At 35.2% G+C, this 10,183-nt stretch overlaps 1 pseudogene; it reads right to left on the bottom strand.

Moving 5' to 3' along the window:
* Positions 1–1,096: 1,096 nt before the first annotated feature.
* Positions 1,097–6,513, bottom strand: LOC107748849 (mitochondrial glutamate carrier 1-like; annotated as a pseudogene).
* Between the last annotated feature and the right edge of the window lie 3,670 nt (positions 6,514–10,183).

The raw sequence follows: 10,183 nt of genomic DNA, 5'->3' as shown, positions 1-10,183 counted from the left end.
AAAAAAATTATATATATATATATATATATATATGTGTGTGTGTGTATCATTTTTATTTTTATTATATCTATGTGTGTGTATAGTATTTAAAAAAATAAAAAATATATTATTTTATATTGTAAAATAGTTCAATCAAATAAAAAAGTTATTTCATTTTTTTTAAATGTATTTTTATGCTGGCCATGTGTTGTTGGTTTATCGAGCTAAGCAATACTTGATTTTGTGATGAGTGAAGAAGATTCAAATAAATAAACACATTCACAACATTTTCATATTTTTTATGATTTATGTGTATAATACCCAATCCTGGCTTGTGGCTCCTTTTAATTTGTTGGTCAATGTGAAATTGTATTTCTTGTTGTTATTTACACATGCACTACCGTTCAAATGTTTGGGATCAGTAAGAGTTTTTCTTTAAAGAAACTACTTACTTTTCTAATACTAATATTCAGCAAGGATGCATTAAATTAATCAAAAGTGACAGTAAAGACATTTACAATGCTACAAAAATATATATTTCAAATAAATGCTGTTCATAAACTTTCCATTCATCAAAGAAATCTGTATCATGTAAAATGTATCATATGAAGCAGCACAACTGTTTTCAACATTGATAATAATAATAAATGTTTCCTGAGCAGCAAATCAGCATATTAGAATGATTTCTGAAGGATCATGTGACACTGCATAAACTTTCCATTCATCAAAGAAATCTGTATCATGTAAAATGTATCATATGAAGCAGCACAACTGTTTTCAACATTGATAATAATAATAAATGTTTCCTGAGCAGCAAATCAGCATATTAGAATGATTTCTGAAGGATCATGTGACACTGAAGACTGGAGGAATGATGCTGAAAATTCAGCTTTGTGTCACAGGAGTATATTACAATTTAAAATATATTCAAATAGAAAACAGCTATTTAAATTGTAATAATACTTCTCAACATTACTGTTTTAACTGATCAAACAAATGCAGCCCTGGTGAGAATAAGACTCTTTTAAAAATATTTAAAAAAACGTCCCGACCCCAGTCTTTTGAACAGAGTACATCTCATTAAATGCACCCATTCATGCATCATAGGCCATCTCACCGTCCACAGGATTGACCGCGATGGCTGCGGCACAGCCTGCAAAACAGCCAGCGAGGAAGGAGATGTAAAATGGAGCTGAACCATCAGCGTTCCTCCTGCCCAAGCTATTCAGGTTAGCAAACAGTGGGAAGTAGATGATGGAAAAGGGCACATCCCTGAGGGAGACAAAGACCGTGAACACACCAGTGTGAGATAAAGGATGGAGAGAAAGCAAATTATGGATAAATGCGTCCCACAGTTTGGGTGACTCTGTTGGACTACCGTAACAGAGTGGCCCCCAGTCCCTTATAGAGACCAGCGATGCCTTTGTCCTTCAGCAGATCTCTGTAGAGTTGGAGGGCCGTGGGAGACTTCAACTGAACAACATTCACTTTGGCTCGGCTTCCTCTGGCGTGCTGGCCAATGAGCTTCCTCTGGGCCTCTGTCAGAGACATGAGATACGGTCAGAATAGCATATTACTCATACTATTTCTGAAGCATATACACTACTGTTCAAAAGTTCAGATTTGTTTTTTTTTAAGAAATGAATGATTTTGTTCAGTAAGGATGCATTAAATTGATCAAAAGTGACATTTATAATGTTACAAAAGATTTCTATTTCAAATAAATGCTGCTCTTTTAAACTTTCCATTCATCAAAGAATCCTGAATAAGAAATCAGCATATTAGAATGATTTCTGAAGGATCATGTGACACTGAAGACTGGAGGAATGATGCTGAAAATGCAGCTTTGCATCACAGGAATATATTTAAGATGCAAAACATGCAACATAAAAGGGTCTTGTTACAATGTACCATAATAAAGTTTCAATATTTAGTTGTTGCTTTATGCATATGCATTCACATGCTATTTTTATTTATTTAGTTTTTAATGCTTGGCAGTAAGCAGTACAACGTCTATGTTCGGAATCAAAATTGTACTGCAGTGCATACAGCATAGAATGTATATGGTGCAGTATGCAGTAAGCAACATTTCATGCTCTCTGCTACACTGATGTCACATGCCTACATTGCATGTTTAATTCAGCAAGCAGAGTCCTGTTATCATCCATGGTTCATATTGTGGTCAAGGTCAATTTGAGTGCATTGCTCTGTTGTGCATGCCACATTTTGCCAAAAGTATTACATCATCCAGTAGTCCATGCGTACAGACATTTTGTATATTGCACACTGTAGAATAGTATGCATAGCATGATACTATGCACCCCTATCATCAACAAGACACTATCACTGGACATGAGACATGTCAGCAAAGACAGGAAGTTTTCTATCTTTCACCTATTCTTCCAGCATCCTGCAACTGGATCTTTAGCATCTCCATCGGAGTGGTTACAATCACCTGCCAAAATACAAACCGCATACAGACAGAAGTCACCACTACCATTCAAGACATTTCAGTTTAAAAGCAGATATGTGATGATTATTACACACAAATGTGTGTAATTTGAGCTGTAAAGTTGTCTAAATTGTCCTTTCGAAATGAGGTCAGTAAGATCTGACCTAGAAAAGATCTAAATATTGTCATATCGCCATAGCAAGCAGTAATGACTAAAGCTTAATGAACACATATGACTAACTAGTTGATAAAACAAAAATCTGACCAAAAAAAAAAAAAAAAAAAAAAAAAAAAAAAAAATTTTTTTAATTTTTTTTTTAAAGAAATTAATTCTTTATTTTCCAGCAAGGATGCATTAAATTGATCAAAAGTGACAGTAAAGACTTTTACATTTTTGCCAAAAAAAATATATTTGAAATAAATGCTGTTTTTGCTCTTTGTGTTCATCAAAAAAATCCTAAAAAATAATGTATCACGGTTTCCATAAAAATATTATGCAGCTCAACTGTTTTCAACATATAATAATAAGAAATGTTTCTTGAGCAGCAAATCAGCATATTAGAATGATTTATGAAAGATCATGTGACACTGAAGACTGGAGTAATGATGCTGAAAATTCAGCTTTGCATCACAGGAATAAATTACATTATTAAAATATATTACAATGGGAACCAGCTATTTTAAATTGTAATAATATTTCACAATATTGCTGTTTTTACTGTATTTTTGATCAAATGAATGCATCCTTGGTGGGCATAAAAGTCTTCTTTCAAAAACATTAAAAACATTATTTTACTATTATTTCTTATTAGATTTGATACATCTGGAAAACACACGTTTGAACATTCTGCCCAACATCTGATTTTGTGTTTCATGGAAGAAAGAAAACAAAATGGTTTTGCAAAGACAAATGAGCATTTTGGTTGCACTATGTTCGTTCTTAGCCGTACTTAAGCCAGAACATTACTTTAAGAAACTCATTATTTTCAGAACAATAAGCTGTTTTGTGTGTGTGAGAAATGTGGGTCCTATGAGTGCAGCACAGAGAGAGACTAACTTGGCAGGTACCGGCACCGCAGCCAGCTAAGATTTCTCTAACCAACGTCAACTTCTGTCTGGAAGAGAGCCAGAAAAACAGAAAGATAAAAAAGAATTATTATTTTTAGATGACGATAAGCCCGTTTCCTCTGTAAACAAGTAGCTTTGGGGTCTGACCCTGATGACATACCCAAACACACACACTTATTTCAATAATTCATCGGTTCATTGCAGTCTACTGGACTCTGTTAATCAATAATTTAGCAATCCAGCTATTAGTCACAACGGAGATGCTCACCACAGCTCCAGGTATTCAAGGTGTACTGAGTTATACAGCAATATCTATCCATAATGCAGAAGCTTATGGACGGCTTTTATCAGATCAGCTCTGTTTTCAAAACTCTGTGAGCGAATCCAGTGGCTCTGCGGATTCATTCATTTAAAAAATAAGAAGTGGATCTGAGACTTCATCCAACTTAATGCCCAGAGCAAAAAAGGAATAAATAAAAAAATGAGCATTGCTCTTTCTAAATCAGTGTAACTGTTAAATAAGTTATGAGACCTCCGTTACATCCCACTACTGAGTGCATACACTGCAAATGAGCAAATTTATTCATTTTAATGAATATTAATCACTAAAACTATATAATGAAGGCTTATTCCGAAAGGCTGAACTTTGATTGGACAAAAGGGTAATTCCATAATTGTTAGGTTGTTGCAAGTTATGTTTATAATTACAATTTCTGTTGGCCAAACCATGTATTTTGTATTGATACGTTTTTGAACTCTTTGTTGTTCATTAAATTGAGCTGAAATGTCCTTTAAATAAGACATAACTAAATAACACATTTTAAATAAATACAATTATGTTGTGGAAGATGGATGTTTTACTTTAGATAGTATTGCTTATTTCAAATGAAAGAATTCTTCTCAAATTGTGTAAACTGACAGTTTACCCCATATACATGAGGTCCCCATGAGGAAACAAGCTTATAAATCATACAGAATGAGTTTTTTTTTTTGATTGAGAAAGTAAAAATGCACAAAGTTTCCTGTAGAGTTGGTGTAGGGCAATAGCACATACAGTTTGTACAGTATAAAAACCATTACGCCTATGGAATGTCCCCACAATTCACAAAAACAAACCTGTGTGTGTGTGTGTGTGTGTGTGTGTGTGTATATAATATATACATATATAGTGTAAATCAGGGTTGCAATTCAGAATTGAACTGAAAATGCATTTAAATTAAATGTCATGTCTCTCAATTTCTTTAACAGTGCAGAATTTAATTGTAAGTATTTAAGTAAGAGAATTAAGTCAAAATAAAGCTCTGTTTGTTGTTTCCCCCTATGTACTTAAGTAAGAAGTTGAGGCTGCTTTTATTCTCACCCATCCTCCGAGAGCTTGTGTCTGAAGAAATCATTGGCAGCCAGTTTGATGGCCTTTTCTGGAGTTACCAGAGTCAGATTAACAGCAGCTCCTAGAAATGAAAGTGTAAAGGAGGGATATCAGGATGAAAGGGGGATATAAAGGAGTTCCAAGCATGAACAATTCCGTATGAGCTATACACATTGTAAAACAGTACATCACCTCTGTACATCCCACAGAATCCTTCTGATTGGAAGGTTTTTATCAGACAATCAGACCTGGGAATGAAACACATCCTCACCCATATATACATGTACACAAGCACAGGCATTCATTTGCTCAGAGAATTTTAAAAAGCATGAAACATACATGCTAGTTTAGATGCGACATCCATTTTACTGGTTTTGGATGCGTGTTTTTGCCAGATCAACTGGAAACACGCAAGTGACTCCAATCAATCCAGCAATGCCTCCATTGATGAGTTTAGCTGGCAGGCTGAAACAACATTACAGATTATTCTAGTGTAGGAAACCATGCAATCTAAAAAGAGAAGTTCACTTTATTTGTAAAAGCACTGCAAAAAAACTACATAAGCGATAAGTTACTTTCTATTATTCAAACGAATTAAAACAGCTGACACTGATGCATGTTGAGGCCCAAACTGAGAAAAAAATATGCAGATGCTGATATTTATACGGCCGAAAAGTAAGATGAAATTCTGATAACTGGTAATGTAAATCAGTGAGATCTTTATATCAGTATAGCCAAGCCAACTACTTACACAAAACAACTACTTCCACTCTATATCTCCTAATGTCTTAGTAAGATAGTATTTAAATGCTTAGTTTTATTATCAGAGCTCTGTGGTTTTATTGTGGGGCAAAACATATAACGTAATGCAATACAGTGATGACTGAGACATGAACAAATAAAGAATCCTCAAAACCTGATATCTGATACTCATATTTTAACATGATTTTCTAAAAGATGCATAAACAAGTAAATGTTTGTTGCATGCATCAGTCCAGTATTGTTCATCTTGAAATATTACTATCAACATAAAAGTTATACTTAAGATTACTTTTTAAAAATCAGTAAAGATTTCACAGCAAAAAGACATGTGAACCATGACCTGAAGGTGGACGTTTGTACAATTATACTGTACAATTAGGACTTTTACTTGCTAAAAAGTATAACCTATCAATCAGGTGACAGAAGGCATGTAGTAGATTGTGTACAACTGTTTCTTAAGCAACATTTTGAACATGTTAATGATTTGGAGGCCTTAAATCTCACAAATCTCATGTTCAAGAAATGAGAATCTTAATTAGTATCCTGCTTAAAGTTAGAAATCTGACTAAGAACACATCTGATTCAATCAGATAAAATACTATCTTGCTTTTGTGTATTTGTCAAATTGATATTTCTGGTCTAATGCATCAACTATAGTTTTACTCTACAGTGAGTATATTAGCCATTTCTCTCTAAATAAAACTCACCTGATCTGCTTGTCAGCCATTTAAAACAAAGCCAAGGCAATTAGTGACAGAGAGCAGATATCGTGGAATTACATTTGCACATATTTTTAGTGTTAAAACCTTGACGGAAACTGATCTATTACTGCTCCAGTTTGTAGTCATCAGGAATGTCCAACATGACCAGAGACTGTAGAGATGATCAGGACTTGGTTTGCAGACTCTCTCTTATAATACCTAGAAAAGTCATAAAAAATCTATCAGATCAATTTTAATTCAATATACTGTATATTCTTTGAAAACATATTTTATACACCCATGCACATTTGCTTCTTGGGTAAACGGACCTTATTTTAGGTACGTTTGTACAGATACTTCTCTGTATCTGAGACTGCTCCGGGTGTGTGTTCACGGTGTGTGTGTGTTCACTGCTGTGTGTGTGCACTTAGGATGGGTTAAATGCAGAGCACTAATTCCTAGTATGGGTAACCATACTTGGCCACATGTCACGTCACACTACTTGTACAGAACAACACTGAAAATGATGCTTTTGCAGTGCTGTATGAAAACTGTAAAATGCTCAAGGATACAGAGTGAGTTTTTGTAACCACGGCAAATGCTGACTACACTACAAACATCACAATGTTTTCTGGACTTCAAAACCATGTGCAGCGAATTCAGGGAATCGTCACTTCAGAGCGGCAGGATGCAGGATCAAAGACGGACTGTTGACAGCAGCATCAAAGCCGCTCACGTTCACTCTGGCCTGCACTAGTATCCATTTGTGAAAACGGAGTAAGATTCAAAATAATAGCAGAGACAATGCCAGCATCCGCTCGGCTCTCTATTCTGTATTCAGAGGATCTCTCTAGAGGCCGTGTGGTGTGTGAAAGCTTGATAAAAGTAGATTTTTGTGTGTGTGTGATGGGAAAATGACATGTGACACTTTTGCTTTTGTTCATGCTTCTTAATTCTGCTCATTGAAATGATACTCGCCTGACCCAACCTTAATCTTTGTGCCTTTTATGAATAATACAACCATCTCACTCTGTTTCTCTGTGTGTGTGTGTGTGAGAGAGAGAGAGAGAGAGAGAGGGACGTTACATAACTTACAGAGATTAGAATCTAAAATCCACATGAATTATTGGTACTTTCCACAAGCAGTGTGAAAAATACGCCTTGAAAACTCTTGAAAAATTAAGTCAAACTTGGTTTCTTATTCAACACAGTGTGAAATATGAAAAGAGGTGTAGGTTCTAGCTAAACCTGTTGAAAATGTTGTTTTTTCACCTTAACTAAACCACATGTGTTGTTGATTTTTCCAGGTTTTGCCTGAATATCTAAATTACCGTTTCACTGTTGTTTCATTATTTACTAACATTAAATAGCATAAAAATTTGCTGAAAATGTAGATGAGTTTGTTTCTTCATCTGAACAAATTTGAAGAAATGTAGCACTGCATCACTTGCTCAGCAATGGATGCTCTGCAGTGAATGGGTGCCGTCAGAATGAGAGTCCAAACAGCTGATAAAAACATCACAATAATCCACACCACTCCAGTCCATCAGTTAACAGCTTGTGAAGCCAAACGCTGTGTGTTTGGAAGAAACAAATCCATCATTAAGACGTTTTTAACTTTAATCCGTCGCTTCTGGCCATAATCCAAAATAATGTTACCTCAGGGAAAAAGTCCAGTCCAGTGAAGTTAAAAAACCTCAGTGATGGATTTTTTTCATACAAACACACAGCTTTTCGCTTCACAAGCTGTTAACTGATGGACTGGAGTGGTGTGGATTATTGTGATGTTTTTATCAGCTGTTTGGACTCTCATTCTGATGGCACCCATTCACTGCAGAGCATCCATTGCTGAGCAAGTGATGTAATGCTACATTTCTCCAAATCTGTTCCCATGAAGAAACAAACTCATTTACATCTTGGATGGCCTGAGGGTGAGTAAATTACATGAAATATTAAAGCTGCATTCCATAACTTTTTTTTGGGGTTAAATCTGATCCAAAATCAATTATTGAGCAAGTAACCGAACAGTGTTCAAAACTATCTCCTTACTTTAGCCCTATTCACAACTGTAAGCTTGTGATAATGTTTTATAATTTGAGTGGTTCGGGTCGTTCGTCTTTGCATCATTACATCAAACAAAATTCTGCAAATAACTGCAATTGCAAATTTCAAACAGAGATGGCGACAAAGAGGCCAAATTTACGGCCTGCAGCTTTAAGCTATAATATCAACCAGGTTAACTTTTACTCAGTATGGGCTAGTTATTGGACCAAATATTGATAAAATTACAGTATTTTCCATATCAATTGTTTGATGCATTACATTTATGCATTTAGCAGATATTTATATCCAAAGAGACTTAAAGTACATTCAAACAATAGATATAATCTAAGCATTGTTTTGGAATCAAAGCCAAGATCAGAAGCGTTGACAGCACAATGTTCTCCCAGCTGAGTTAAGAGTTTATCACACGCAGTAGTTTTCTCTCTAATGAACATGGAATTTGTACTCACTGCCAACTTATAACTTGGGTCAAGACGTTTTGTGCATCATTTTTCAATTTCCTCTCAATAGCCTAAAAATGTCTCCAGTTTATAAGCTAACAAAAGGCAACAGCAACACTGGTGGCTGATAAAGTGTTTTGTGGCTGAAGCTCCAGCACAGCATTTCATTTATAAGTCATGACTGACAAGTGAGGATTTGTGGCAGTTCTATTAAAACGTCTCTTTAAAAAGTACAAATGAAAAACTTTCCAAAAAGTAGCTATTTTAGAGGCACTTGTACATCAAAACTGTTTTTTAAAAAACAGCTCAGGAAAAAAAAAACACCCTCTTAATATCAGCTAACAGCAATTCAAATTCAAAATGGAAACCAGCTTTTTATTCTGAGAAAAAGACCCCCATCAATCTCACGTGTCTCAAACTGTGCTCAAGATCTCAAAATGAGCTCATGATTTCTCATCAAATTCCTCCGAAACCATCTGATCTGAGCTGCTATTCACAATCATATATTTACCCACAGCTCTATACAATCATATCATTTGTATCTATTCTTATTAATATAGGAGAAACATCTGAGGCCAAGTTGATACTTACCTGAAATCCAACTGAGAGCTTCATTAAGTCTCCTGAGCTATGAACGAGCAACTCTGAGCAATCGATTTTTCTTCTGGGAAAAGGCTTTGAGATTTTTTATTCTGTGCACTACAGCTAAAACAAGCCTGTTGAATGATGTGACAAATAAAACTCTGGCAAAGCCAGCAGACTCACATTTATCCTGAATCCACAGGCAGTCTCCACAATGCATCCCATTGAGAGATTATGTTCAGAAACCCAAAACCAGACATTGATAAGACTTACAGGAACAGAGGCTGCTAGTGTACAAGGCAGAAGAGAGAGAAAGTAAATATAAGGGTGTTCAAAGAGGACAGAGAGAAAAAAGACTTGGGAGGGAAGATGAGAAGATGAGAGCAAGCCCTGAAAGAGTCCCACAGACATTAGCCTTGAATATTCTATCTGCTTTTCTTTTCTTTTCGCAAGTTTCCCCCTAAAGAACTGAATGTACTAACGCATTTCAATTTCTTATTTGCCTCTGCAGTCTGATTCAATATACAGGTGACCATATTTGGACAAAAAAATCTGCAGTTATAACCTTTTTGAATGAATGATTCAATTATTTACTCATTAAGACAGTCGATTGTTAGTTTCTGAATGAATCAGCATTTCATAAAATGTCACTTTTACACTATTGTCACTACTGCTTGACAGTCACTGTCAAGCAATAGTTCATTCAGAATGAATATTTTAACACTCATATACAGGTGCATCTCAATAAATTAGAATGTCGTGGAAA

The sequence above is a fragment of the Sinocyclocheilus rhinocerous genome, unplaced genomic scaffold (genome assembly GCF_001515625.1).
Source record: "Sinocyclocheilus rhinocerous isolate Xijiao unplaced genomic scaffold, SAMN03320098_v1.1 scaffold11768, whole genome shotgun sequence".
NCBI lineage: Eukaryota > Metazoa > Chordata > Actinopteri > Cypriniformes > Cyprinidae > Sinocyclocheilus > Sinocyclocheilus rhinocerous.
This window is presented reverse-complemented; position numbering and strand designations above follow the sequence as displayed.